The 14,382-nt window shown below is 38.9% G+C and overlaps 1 protein-coding gene across 1 annotated transcript in view; it reads right to left on the bottom strand.

Moving 5' to 3' along the window:
* LOC122787228 (excitatory amino acid transporter 1-like) overlaps positions 1 to 3,921 on the bottom strand; it is a 339,397-nt gene extending 335,476 nt beyond the window's left edge. Inside the window, exon 1 of the mRNA XM_044053826.1 lies at positions 3,401 to 3,921. The gene's annotated coding sequence lies outside the window, so the exon portion shown is untranslated. The remainder of the gene's footprint in view (positions 1 to 3,400) is intronic.
* Between the last annotated feature and the right edge of the window lie 10,461 nt (positions 3,922 to 14,382).

Genomic DNA, 14,382 nt, shown 5'->3' with positions numbered 1-14,382 from the left:
TAACATAACAGCTGCAACATCCTTATTTCACTTCAAGAAATCTGTAAAAACACACCTACAAACTAACTGGGCTTGCCACTGTGACACCCCAGGCTAATCCTATCCCATCCTGTCCTGTCTCACCCCTAGTCAAAGCTCCTCCCTCATAGTCATTCTTTACAATTCTCTTATTCTTGTTCAACTCCCTTCTCTTGCTTCACTCTTGTTCCACATCTCCTCACCCACTTCCAAACAATGATAATTATGGATACTCTATAATATTGTATTATTCTGATTGTTTCTACTGAGACACAGATAACTGAATAACAACTGCTTAATTTTGTTATGCTTTGTTCTTAAATATGTATATTTAATTCTTGTCTTATGTCAATTTATTAACCTCTGATGTAACTGGAGCTTTTCTCCCCGGGCCTCCGATGAAAAAGGACTTGTGTCCAGCCGGACTTTCCCAGTCAACAAATGTAAAATAAAATAAATAAATAAATTAATTAACTAAATTAAATTCTGTGTTCAGGTGAATATTTGCAAAGTGTACCATGAGCATTGAGTCATAAATAATCCAAACTGTGGCCATAAAACTAAAATATCCATTGGAAGTCCAGAGATGGGAAGTACAACACATGGACAAAAGGTAAGAAAAAGTTCCAAAATGCACCAGAGTATCATAAATCCCACGGTTTTAGGGGCCTAGAAAATCCCAGCTTCCTGGCCTAATTCAGTTTGTTCCTCCAGCAAATAACACAAATCTCCAGCAAAATCAGTCAGCATTTTTTCAGCAAATCCTCTGACCCGCTTGGCGAGTATAAAGGAGGTAACTATGAGGACCTATGCTATTTTTGTAAAAAGAACTAAAAGGTACCCAAAACTACGCAGATCACTTTATACCCAGTGGTAAATGTTGGCAGTGCCGTATGTATGTTATATATTTGACAAATGTACCAGACCACACTGATAGCCTGTCACATGACCAAAAGTTAATTTTCTGTTGTACTTTTCGGCATCGTGATATTCAGTCATCATCAATTCCCTTTGTCCCATTTTCTACATAGGGTTGTGGTATCTCATCAGTCGATGCCATCCCTCTCATTTCAGCACACCTCTCTTACATTCTTCGACTGACATGCCTGACTATGACAGGTCTTTTGTTACACAATCCATCACTTTCTTGGATGCCCTCCTTTCCTCTTGCTGTCTTCTTGTCTGCTCCAAATCTTCTTCACCAGTTTGCCTGTGCTCCTGGACATGTGCCTCAACCACTGTGATCTTCATCTTCTCTGCAAATGGAAGTATTTGGGCTTATGCTCTAATGTTCTCATTTCTCTGTCTGTCTGTCCCACAATGTGCATCCTATCACATTTCTCAAACACTTCATCTCCATCACCTCTATCTTCCTCACCTGCTCTGCCTTTACTGCCCAGGTTTCTGTACCATACAGTAGTACTGGTAGCACCATTGTTTTGTACATCTTACTTTTCAGCTTCAACATTCTTCTGTCACACACTTCCCCTGACACTCTGTGCCAGTTGGCTGCAACCCCTTTGATTCTAGCTTTGACCTTGCTATTTGGAATTTTCTTCCAATATACCTGAACCTGTTAACCTGTTCCACTATTTTTCTCTCTAAGTCAATTTTCAGCTTCTTCTGATTTCCCCATTGCTGCCATGATAACTGCTTTATCTGTATTCAGTTTCATCCTTCTTGCCATCTGCTTTGCATTCCATCCCCCTATTATTAGTTGTAGTTCTTGTTCAGAGTCGGTTTGTAATGCTACACCATCTGTATACTGCAGCTTTGTTAATCTGCCCCCTCTGATCTGGCTACTAATGTAGTCTATCAACATTATGAACTGCAGCTGGTTCAGAGCTGAACCATAATGCACACCCACTCCCACTGGGAACCTCTGTGTGGTCTTTGCTGGGTCCTTGTACATAACCTTCACTAATTCCACCAGTGTTTGTAGGATTTCGAACCATCACAGCACTGCCCAAATTAGCTGTCTTGGGACCTTGTCATTTGCTTTCTCCAAGTCTAAGAATGCCCAGTTGGACTCATTCCTCATCTCTAGCTTCTTGTCAACTTCTTTCTCACTACAAATGTGAAATTAATTGTGCTGCATCCTGATCTGAAGCCAAATAGCTAATTTCCCATCTTACTTCTTAATGCTCTGCTTATTCATTTGCCAGTCACCCTCTGCAGTACTTTAATGCAGTGTGACAGGAGTTTAATACCTCTGTTGCTCCATTCAATATGATGAAACATTGTATGGATGTTATTATGGGTGACTTGGTACAAAAAAAGGTTGGAAACCCTGACTTAGGAATGCAGCTTCTATTTGTATCAAATAGCCCATGCTTAGCTTTGCTTTTTGCATTTGTATTATATGAACAACAGAGTAACTGTGTCAATATGTATTACAAGGTTAACCAGATTCCAGTGTCCCAGACAGCTATGAGCATCATTTGGCCATCCAGTTATCAGACATCAGCAATAGTCGAAAAGGCTTCTCTTTTCTTTTCTTTTCTTTGTAAGTTAAAGCACTGATGGGGCAAATATTAAGCTACAAATTAAGCTTGAATTGGCATATGAATTTATTTATTTATTTATTTATTGCAGTTTAGAATTTAGCTTTGTACCGATTTGTAAGACAAATGATGCCAATAAGTGTCCAGGTAAAGTGATACGTGTATTTCTCAGGGGACTGAGCCTTTTCAATACCACAAGTCACTAGTCCTGTCCAGTAATCTGCATCATGTCACATATTACTAGTAGCTTAATAAAGTAAAATAAAAAAGACATCTCACTTGAAAATGTGAAATAGATGATACACTTACATACTATAGTTTATTGCTAGTAGCTTAATAACGTAAAATAAAAAAGACATCTCACTTGAAAATGTGAAATAGATGATACACTTACATACTATAGTTTAAGCAATTCTAGGCATAACAGCATGCTTTATTCTTCAGGACTGCTGAAAAAAATAAGGGCAATATTACTGCATGGATGAACATTACAAACCATTTGCAGTATAAAACCTTGTAATGCAACCCAAAATTGTAGATCCATATAAATATCATTGTGTTACAGTATAGATGCATGTTTAATGTATCACAAGTTCAAATCCCACCATGTGCACCAGTTTATCATACAAGTTTGGCAAAACAATTTGACACACATTTATGTTTTGTTCCACTCATCTGCAGATTCAGCACAATCAAAATACTCCTTAAAGCTCAACACTGCAGTTTGGTGGAAATGTGTGAAGTTTGTCATACTGTGGAAACAGCAGGTAGCTAGCTCAAACCAAAACATACTTTATAGCCAATGAGAAGCAAAACTTCAAATCATGTTCCTAAAAATAGCCATATACTTTTTAATATACAGATGCCTTCACTATTACCTTACTGGGCTTTCAGGTGCTGGATTTCTCACTTCTCGTATAGGACAATATAGCCTCTGATGTCCAATAGTTTCAAAGCATCAGTTGTCTGATAACAAAAGGATGGTGTCAGACTGTGTCGATCATGTAGAGATTCAGTTTTAGTTTTTTTTCCTTTTTTGTTTGTAAAAAGAAAAGACACCAAAACTCTAATTCCTTAAACACCCAAATAGCAGGAATGTGTCAGGGTCTTGACAGAAGATAAATTCTCTGAGTATTACAGCTAGTCAAGAAAAAGGTGCTTGAGGAAAAGAAAACAGAAGTCAGGTATCCATTAAAAAGTCAGATCAACAAAGCAGATATCTCAAAGCCTGTCTTGTACACTCAGGAGTGGACCAACTTATAACAACGCTTCTCCCTGTTTCGATGCACTTGCAGTAGCTCTGAGAATTAGATGTTAATGAACAGTGTGCTCAGAGATGTAAAGAAACACGTGGTTCAGCAAAAGATGAACCTCCCAGTCTGAGTTATTTCTTCTGCACTGGATCTGCCTCCTTTTGCTTTCTCACTTTAACTCACTTTTTTATGGATGAGCTGTTTAATTTTGAGATACCTGAACACTGACAAGATTAGTTGTTATCTCCTGCAGCTATGTGAGGTGCAATTATTTTTATTATTTCTCACTCTAGCAGCTGCTTTTAGACTGACGAGATGATGACATCTTTATTTTACTCTGATCATAAGAAAGGGAATGTGACCCTCGCTTAAGACGGCAGGCTGCCTCACTGGAATGTCAGTGTTAGCTAATTTAGTACTTGTTTAACAGATGATTATACAAAAAAAGCAAAGACAGAAAATAAATATATAACTATGTATTATTATTAAAAGACCTCCACCTTACAAAGTATAAAATGTCTTTGATTCTTACTAATTGCAGATAAAATTAATACAAAAGGTGTATTACCACTTTGAGAAAAAGTAAAAACAGTCTATGATGAACATCATTTTAAATATATTTCAAAATATATAAACAAAATAAAAGTAAAACTAAAATCACTTTATTCTCAGATACCAAGTAAGCACATTTGTTCCTAACATGGAACAACTTCAACTAAGATAAAAAACAATTACAAGCAATTAAATATGTTGCAACTTAATCACATGACTCATGCTAATGCCTAAGTTTCTACCCTCTTAAAAAGACCTTACAATTCATTTTATCATTTAAACCCGGGTGATGGTTTACTTCCAACTTAAGTTGCCATAAGTACTCCCTCCTATCCAAGTCTTCTTCAGCATTTTCCAAATGTGAATGAAAACATAGATGATTCCCCAGTTTGTATAAATAAAGCTGGCACTAATCTAAAAGATTTATTTCAGGTTAGACTGGGAAATTTCACTATGAAGAGTTCTGGAAGAGAATCTAGGATCGTCTCTGCCCTTATCAGACCAATCACAGAGTAAATGCTCTCTTTGGTATGTACCTGACAAGGCATATGCAGCAACTAGAGCGACCTCAGAGGTTCCTTACAAAAAGAATGCAAGATATAACAAACCTGCCTTATGCAGAGCACCTTATAGTCCTTTCTCTCTACTCAGTCTCCTATAGATTGCTGAGGGGTGATCTATGCCTAGTTTATAAGGCAACTGCAAACCCCACACTTATGAATCTTCGTAAGTCACAGTACCAGAAATACAGGTTCTAAGGACCTGACTTTTGTCTGTAAGTTAATCAGAGTATGCTGGAGAGACAGGTATGTGTCCCAGAGACTGACCCTTTTATGGAACAGGCTTCCATTCCATGTGAAACTGAGTTAGTCTATTATCCAATTTAAGTGCAACCTAAACCAGTGGATGGGGAATAGGAAATTCCCACCAGGCCTGCCACACATGTTCCTTATGGCTAGGGGTAACTTATAAGTGTCTGGCACTCAGTGTCCCATTTGGATACAGGACATCATGATTCTTTCGGGGAAACTTGGCTAGGCTTAAAAAGCCCCCCCCCCCCCCAAGTCGTTAGCCTAGTAGCAAACTATGAGTCTATAAATGTTTATCATGCAAATACTGTGGGTAGTTGGATGAAAGAAAATCTATTTGTGCTAAGAGAAAATAAGTTAAAAGTCCCAGGCATTTTTACTTACAAATTTAGATTTATAGTCTGTATGGATGTTTGCAGTGAGTGTCCAGCCCTTTATGTAGGAAGGACCACAAGAGAATTACACTAAAGAATTTATGAGCACATGCATGCTGTAGAAATGAAACACTCAAAAATGCATTGGCCAAGCATGCAGGGATATGTAAAAATGCTAACAAAATTTGCTTTTTACTCTCTATTATTGACCAAGTGAAGAATTTTCAAAACAGGCTTGATGCCAAAGATGACTTGAATAGAAGGATGTACTTGTGGCAACTTAAGGTGGAAGCATGTCATCACCGAGCTTTAAATGATAAAGAGAATTTTAAGGTCTTTTTAAGAAGGAATAAACTGAGGTATTAGGATAAGTCATGTGATTAAGTTGCAAAGTAATTATTTTTTTGTAATTTTTTTTATCAGTCTGAAGTAGTTCCATGTTAGGATGAAAGAGCTTACTGGGCATCAGAGAATAAAGTGATTTTGGTTTGATTGTTATTTTGTTTATTTATAATTATTTTCAATTATTCAGACAAGCTTAATTAATAGTTATATTTCAAAATATAATAAATACCACCCTTCACTAACTAATTAAGCGATGTAAGGATAAAAAAATGCTATACAAAACAGCAGGTATACATTTTAAAGGCTCATTAAATATTTGGGAACTGTGAAGTCTTTTACTTGGAAGGACCTTTGCAGCTGCAGTTTTATACCTAGGATATGCTGAAGACATGAAGAGAAAAATGGCTTACAGCTGTCTGCAAGCCAGTAGCTATTTACACCAGTGATGGTAAACGAACCTGTGAACCCACTGCTTAACAAAAATTAAAAATACTAATGAATCTCTACAGTAGGCCAACCCTGCAGAACAATGCAAAGTTAACTTTCTCAGTGCTGCTGTATCATCAGCAGAATCAAGTGTATGAGGACTGTGCAGAAAAGAATCCAATTATCATATGAGCTGACTTGCTTTCAGAGAGGAACAGTGACTTAAAGATCATTGATTGGATTACTAAAGGTTGGCAATCACTATGCACACTTGTGGTAGAATTTCTCACATTTATAATTTGAATTTCAGTATACCTGTATCTAAAAAGTGGGAAAATGAATATTGTGGCTCAGTGTTCATTGAAGGAGGAAACTCTACCTCTTACCTCAGCCTAAACAAGACAGTGGTACCCACAATATTAGTACTAGTAAATGCACTAGTATACCCAATAACAGCACTAAGAAACACAATGGTGTACTTACAGATACCACTAAGAAGTATGCATGTGCATCACTTCAGCACTATGAAGCACACTAGTATTTCCAGTAAAAGAATGAATCTCAGTGGTATACTCATTGTTAGCACTAGGAAGCATGCTGATGGACCAGTGCTCGCACTATAAAGCGCACCAGTTTATCCAGTGATATTAGTAAGGAGTACATTGGTGTACCCACTGTAAGCACTAGGAATATGCTGGTACACCCAGTGATAGCACTAGGAAGAATGCTAATGCATCTGATCATAGTAATAGGATGACCCCACTGTTAACAATAGGAAGTATAATGGTATGCCTAATGTTAGCACATACAACTACATTAATGTGCACATGTAAGCACTAGGAAGTACTCCAGAACATCCAGTGTGTTAGCACGAGGAAGTTCACCAGACCACCCAGTGCTAGCACTAGGAAGTATGCAGGTGTTCACTCCTAAAACTATAAAGTACACTAGTGTATCCAGTAATTGTAAGAAGTACATTGGTGTACCCACTGTAAGCACTAAGAATATACTGGTACACCCAGTGATAGCACATTGATGAACCAACTGTTTGTTAACAATAGGAAGTATGATGGTATGCCCAGTGTTAGCACTAGGAAATTCACCAGAACATCCAGTGTGTTAGCACTAGGAAATTCACTAGAACACCCAGTGTGTTAGCACTAAGAAATTCATCAGAAAACCCAGTGTGTTAGCACTAGGAAATTCACCAGAACACCCAGTGTGTTAACACTAAGAAATTCACCAGAACACCCAGTGTGTTAGCACTAGGAAATTCACCAGAAAACCCAGTGTGTTAGCACTAGGAAATTCACCAGAACACCCAGTGTGTTAGCACTAGGAAATTCACCAGAACACCCAGTGTGTTAGCACTAGGAAATTCACCAGAATGCCAAGCATTAGCACTAGGAGGTTCACCAAACCATCCAATGTTAAGCATAGGAAGTACGCTAGTGTACCATTCTTAACACTGTAAAGCACAGTAGTGTATCCAGTGACAGTAAGAAGTTCATTGGTATGCCCACTGTAAGCGCTAGGAATATGCTGGTGCACCCAGTGACAGCACATCGATGAACCCACTGTTAAGAATAGGAAGTACAATGGTATGCCCAGTGTTAGCACTAGGAAATTCACTAGAACACCCAGTGTGTTAGCACTAGGAAGTTCACCAGAACATCCAGTGTTACCACATTTAACATATGTTTCATATATTTTACTTGCATTTACTTTTACTTTAATATTTACTGGTTTCAAACCATCTCCTAATATTGTTTACCTAATAAAGTGCTAATGACAGTTGCTTCACTATTAAATTCTCATCTGTACAGAATAAAATTTCACATCTTAGGAAATGCATTACTGTACTCCGTGTTAATATTAGAAAGTTTACTGGTACACCCAATAATAACATTAAAAACTACAATAGTTTTATTGATAGCAACTAGAACCACATTGGTTTACCTTCTGCTAGGAGCAGGAAGTATGCTGTTACACCCAATGTTGGTATGTGGTCCGAGTCATGGCTGAAAAAGGACAAATTTGTGGACACAATACATGCAGAATAATGTTTAGGAGGAAGGTTTAAGGGAAGGCAGGAACTGAGAAATTTATGTAATGTTGCACTGAATAGCACTTCTAAAGAAAGAAAGAAAGAAAATGTATGTTATTTTTAATGTGTGTAAATAAAAAAAATGTTAACGTTTGTTTTCTTTCTATTAATGTATGTGTGCCTATATCTTAAGTGATAATCCAATAAAGATATTTAAAAAAGATACCAGACCTCCTACCCGGTTAACAAATAGTAAATAATTAATAAATAAATAATGCTAAGAAATGTATTGGTGTACTCAGTGTTAACACTAAAAGGTACGCTGGTACCTAGTGTTAACTCAACATGATCATTACAAACATACCAAACTCCATCTCCAAAATAAACATTTTGCCACCATCACTAAATAAATGCTGTCCAATCACCTTTACAGTTGTCAACCATCTTAGAAAACTACCACCACTATTAAAACCCTTCAGAAACCAGAGTAGTACAAATATACACAAACTCAGAACCTTTCTTGCAGCCCCCAACTGGTACCATGTGCTCTCCTTACATGACTCTAATATGGCAGCTGTAAGCCTGAGTAACTTTCAACTCCAGGTGCAAGACAAATTCTTCCCACTTATCCACAGGCTTTATAAACTCACCAACCTGAATGGCTATCCACTGCACTCAAACATCTTTTAACTCAAAGTGATGAAGCATGGAAAAAATGGAAACAGTTCCCCACAATTGACAACCGCACCCCCTTTATAGTCTTGTGCAACCTAACCAAGAAGTCCATTAGAAGGGACAAAAGAAATCTCCAAACAAAGAAATAAATTACCCTCTTACATTCTCCCAAACACTTTTGGAAAAGGTTAACCTACTTACAGGAAGACAAGCTCCTCATGATACCCTGTCTACAAACACCATTCAATGTTATACAACAAAACTTTCTTCAGAGGATTTCCTTAAATAATTTTCCAATCTCCCATCAATAAACTCCACACCTCCCACAGATCATACATTGCCCACCTTGCCATCATTCATCTCCCTCTTACACTTCAAATGCATATGTCCCAAATAAGTCTCAATTCTACTTGAAAATATTTCCACTGACACCCCTCCTGGATCTGACAATATAAACCCTTTTTATCTTTCTTATCCTTTCTTGCTGTTATCATCTTTCTCTATAATTTCCTCATCTATTATCTGTTTTCTTCTCTTGTCAACATTCACATTTTTGATTCTAAAGTATCATCTCCAATACTCTCATAGCAAGTTTAACCTCAAATGTATCTTAAAAGTAAGCTAATTATACTTTTTTGAACTGGGCTCCGGATTATATAATTAAGTAGTACTCATTTTAAAACCTTGTATTCGTTAAGATGTAACTACTTCAGGAAATGAAGAGGCCCATGTGGTTCAGTCCACCTTCTTGCTCAAATTAAATAAATAAAATGTGGGAAGTACATTGGCACATCCAGAGTGGAATCAAGGTCAAATAGAGCCCAGGCAGGGTAATGACCCCCCCCCACCACAGCCATTTCAGTGTCCTATCACTTGCCTATTTTTCCTCAGTTACCATAAACACTGTTCAAATCTATCAGTGGGCATACTGCTTTCTACTTTACAATGATTATTTGGAATTAATTTAAAACTTTTATTTCAAATTTTATAGCACAAACTCTGATAGACATTTGCTAAACAAAGCAATACAGTCTTGCAATGAAAATAGACTTAGCTTTAAAACTTTTCTGCACTTCAAACTCAACATTCACTGAAACAGCACTGAAACCCACATTGCTAGTAGTGGATAAAGTTTACCTTTGGGTTGTTTTCAAATCATAGGACCCTTGTACACATTTTAGGACAACTCATACATGCATGTGTTCTTTGATTCATCTTCCTGATTGTATTAAATTATGTTCCTTGTGTAATACAGCACCACTTGTTAGAGCATGTTTTAAATTTGTAGTTTTGAACATTTTTTCAGTAAGCGATGAAATATAATGTATGAACAAAAAAATGACAAAACTGCTCATTTCAGAACATTTCAACAATAAAAGTTTATTCAGATTTCTTTCATTACAATCCACCAATATCAGTCAATATGCACAATCTCTGCAGAAGTAAAAGTCATCTGAATAATTCCACATTAAAGAGATCAGCTAGTTTATGCATATTGCACTTGAACAGAGACATATATACATGTGTGTGTGTGTGTGTGTGTGTGTGTGTGTGTGTGTGTATATATATATATATATATATATATATATATATATATATATATATATATGTGTGTGTGTGTGTGTGTGTGTGTGTGTGTGTGACTCATCAAATATTGAATGCTCATAACAGCAAACATAGAAAGAATGATAATTTTAGGTTGAATCTAAGGTTATCAAAATCGACTTGAGGAAAGGTAAAGAAATAATGACCACACCAGACGAAGGCCAACAGGAGATATAGTGATTTATGCACATATCTAAGATTTAGGAGGAAAATTGCAGAAATAATGATGTTGTCCCCCCAACACACACACTATATATATATATATATATATATATATATATATATATATATATATATAGTTTTCACCATACCTATCAACTCTCCCTGATTTTGTTTCATTTTTGCTGTAGTTTTCCTGCCAAAACCTTTGATTTTAAGGTAAATCACTGAGGATTATATCAGACATAATCCACAGACAGACTTCAGCGTTTCATACTTATAGTTCAGAAAATGCACAAAACCTGTTGTTCTATTAACTTCTTAAGTAGTAATATTTAAAGTTGTTCCCTGCTGGCCAAAATGTCTCGTTGATCACTGTCAGCACCTAAAAAAATAAATAAATGAAAAAATATTCTATCCCAACAGCATCATTATCTTCTTCACATCATACTCACTCCAAGAACTACAATCCATTAAAGCTACAACTGAACTTTGTGGCCTTTTATGCTGAGTAAGACAACAAGTGCTGTTGTCTTATAGGTTCATAGGTTCATAGGTTCATACTAGGCTATCTGCCCGAGGGCATTTACAAGCCTAGCCCATAGTTTTGTGGCTTACGCCACCCCTTTAGTTTGGAGAAACTATGCCCATTATTTTGCTGTGCCTCTGTCGAGCAGTGACACTGAGGTAACCCCTGGGGTGTATCTGCGATCTCCCATCCATTGGTCAAGATTCCTCTTGAACAAGGCCAGCGAGGTGCTCTGCCTCACATAAACCGGGATTTTGTTCCACAGCATAGGGAGTCTTTGGGTGATGAATCTATCCCTCCAGCACGTCCTATTAATAGCCGTGTCGAGGTTTAAGTCTCCCGCCCTTGTGGCTCTGAGGGATCTAGATTTTTTGAGATGAAGCATGTTCATCAAATCTGGGTTTGACATGGCCTTGTATGTCAGGCACAGGTCACCTCTGAGCAAGCGGTAAGCAACTGAATATAACTGGAGTTCTTTCAGTCGGGCAGCATAAGACAGATTTTTGAGACCCTTTATCCTGTTGGTGAGGAACTTTTGTGGCCTCTCCAGCTGCTGCAAGTGTCGGGTCAGATACATTCTGAATGGGGCATTGTACTCGATCATTGGTCTGATGAGTGATGAGTATAGGGAGACTATGACCTCCCTTGATCTAGATGTGAATCCCTTCATGATAAGGTGGGCAGTGTAGAAGGTCTTCCTAACTACTTTAGCAATATGAGTGTCGAATGAAAGGCTACTGTCAACCTGGGTCCCCAGGTCCCTGATAACTTCTTCTGTGATCAGGGGATTGCCACCTATATGGTAGCTAGTGGTAACCTTGTTTTTCCCGAAGGGTATGACTATGCATTTCTTGGCATTTAACTTTAGGCCATGGCTCTGGCACCAGTTATCCGTTTCTGTGAGACCCTTCTGAAGGATATCTGTGTCGGATGTGTTTTCGACTACGGCGCCCAGTTTGCAGTCATCTGCAAACTTTGTCAGCCATAACCCTCCTGTGTTTGCTTGTACTTCAGAAAAGTAGATGCCAAACAAGAGTGGGCCCAGGACTGAGCCCTGTGGGACACCACTTATGACAGGCTTTGAGTCTGACATGGCGCCAGCAACTCTGACCCTGTGGGTTCTGTCACTCAGCCAGTTTGCAACCCATCTTGTAATGTATGGGTTTACATTTAAGTTGATGAGTTTTTCAATGATACCCAAGTGGGGTATTGTATCGAAAGCCTTCACCAGGTCTAGGTAGGCTGTATGGACTGCCTTTCCCTCGTCAATGGCCTTGGTGACTGTTTCGAAAAAGTCAACCAAGTTTAAAAGGCATGATCTGCCTTTGACAAAGCCAAACTGGGTTGGATCCAAAGTCTGCAAATTCCCTATGTCTTTATTTATGAGATCCATTATGATCCTCTCCATGGCTTTGCAGATAAGGCTTGTCAAACTAATGGGATGGTAATTTCCAGGGTCGGTGGAGGCACCGCCTTTGTGGAGTGGGACCACAGTCGCTGCGCCACTCCTGGGTGCGTATCCGGAGGTGAGACTAAGATTAAACAGCTGTCCTAACTGTGGGTTTAATTCCTCGTTGAGTTCATGGAGCACACAGCCGGGGACACCATCAGGTCCCATGGATGCTGTGTTCTTTGCCTTGGAGAGAGCAGTTCTCACCTGGGCGTTAGAGATGTTTGGGGGCTACAATCATTTGGTATAGATATCTCTTCTTTAGGGGAGGGGAGAAGTTTGCACTGAACCTGTCAGCCAGTATGTTGGCAATGTCTGTAGGATCAGTAATCTTCACATCATTTTGAACTAATTCTGAGCATATCTGGGAGTTTCCTCCTAGGTTTCTGACATAGCTAAAGAATGCCTTATGGTTGTCTTTAGAGTCCTTAGCTATTTTTTTCTCAAAATTAGCTTTGGATGATTTTATGAGAGCTCTTAGCTTTTTACTTATAGTGATCAGCTGTGTCTTACCTTTTAAGGATTTTGCTCTATCTTGTAGTAGCTTTCTCCTTTTGTTGTAGAGTTTGTTTATGGCTGGGGTCCACCAGACTGGACGCTTGCCTTTGGTACAAAGAGTCTTTGTTTTGCTTGGGATTGCCTGATCCATGCAGCCCTGCGGGTGCTGGTAGAAGGCATTTGTAAGTGATTCAGCAGTTTGAGTAATGTTTACCGCCGGCTCAGGGGCCTTAAAGGAGACCACACTAGTCTTTAGAAGTGTGAAGTCGGCTTTCGAGAAGTTCTTTACTGTGGTTTTTTACATTTCGGGTGGGGGCGGGATGAGGACCTCCAGCGAGATTAGTTTGTGATCTGATCTCACCAGTGAGGGGTATACTTCCGGTGTTGAACATTGTGCTCCCATGTTCGTGATGATGAGATCAAGTATGTTTTCTCCTCTTGTGGGGATGGTGACTATTTGTTCCATGGCATTGGAGTTTATGAATTCCAGGAACTTTTGGGCTAGAGTGTTTGTGCTTGAGTAGTGTTCCCAGTCTATATTAGGGTAGTTGAAGTCACCTAGTATGATGGTGTTCGGAGATACATTTATCCCCTCCAGTGTTTTCAGGAAGGCCATGTGAGGTTCCTGAGTTTGCGAGGGTGGCCTGTAACATGCTACAAATTGCAAAGCAGTCTTGCCTATGGTTAATTGCACCTGGATGGTTTCCGATGCATCGTGCGTTGCCACCAATCTTGAGGTGTGGGTGTCCTTGATGAATATGGATACCCCCCCTCCTTTCTTGGTATTGTCCGGATTTTGGGGCGGAGCATGATATGAGGTAAAACCTGATAGTGCTGGGGTGCCCTCAGGAGCCTTGAACCAGGTTTCTGTCACAGCACAGACATCGATGTTCTCCATACTGAGAAGGGCCTCGAGTGCGTGCATCTTGAGGTTGAGACTTCTGGCATTGAGCAGCATTACCCTTAGTTTTTTTCTTTGTTGTGTTCTAGGGTGGTAGGTTTAGAATTTGAGCCTTGCCTAAAAAAAGCACTATGGGGGTGGCAAGAGCCTTTGCCAAAATCCGGAATCCCAGGGGTGACAGGTGCAAGCTGTCCCTTGTGAAGCAGCGTGGCTTGTCCAGCATGTCATCCCAGGCAG

This window comes from Protopterus annectens, chromosome 13.part0 (genome assembly GCF_019279795.1).
Source record: "Protopterus annectens isolate FY-2018-M chromosome 13.part0, PAN1.0, whole genome shotgun sequence".
In the NCBI taxonomy this organism is placed as follows: Eukaryota; Metazoa; Chordata; order Ceratodontiformes; family Protopteridae; genus Protopterus; species Protopterus annectens.
The sequence above is the reverse complement of the archived record's forward strand: the minus strand, read 5'-3'. Positions and strand labels throughout refer to the sequence as shown.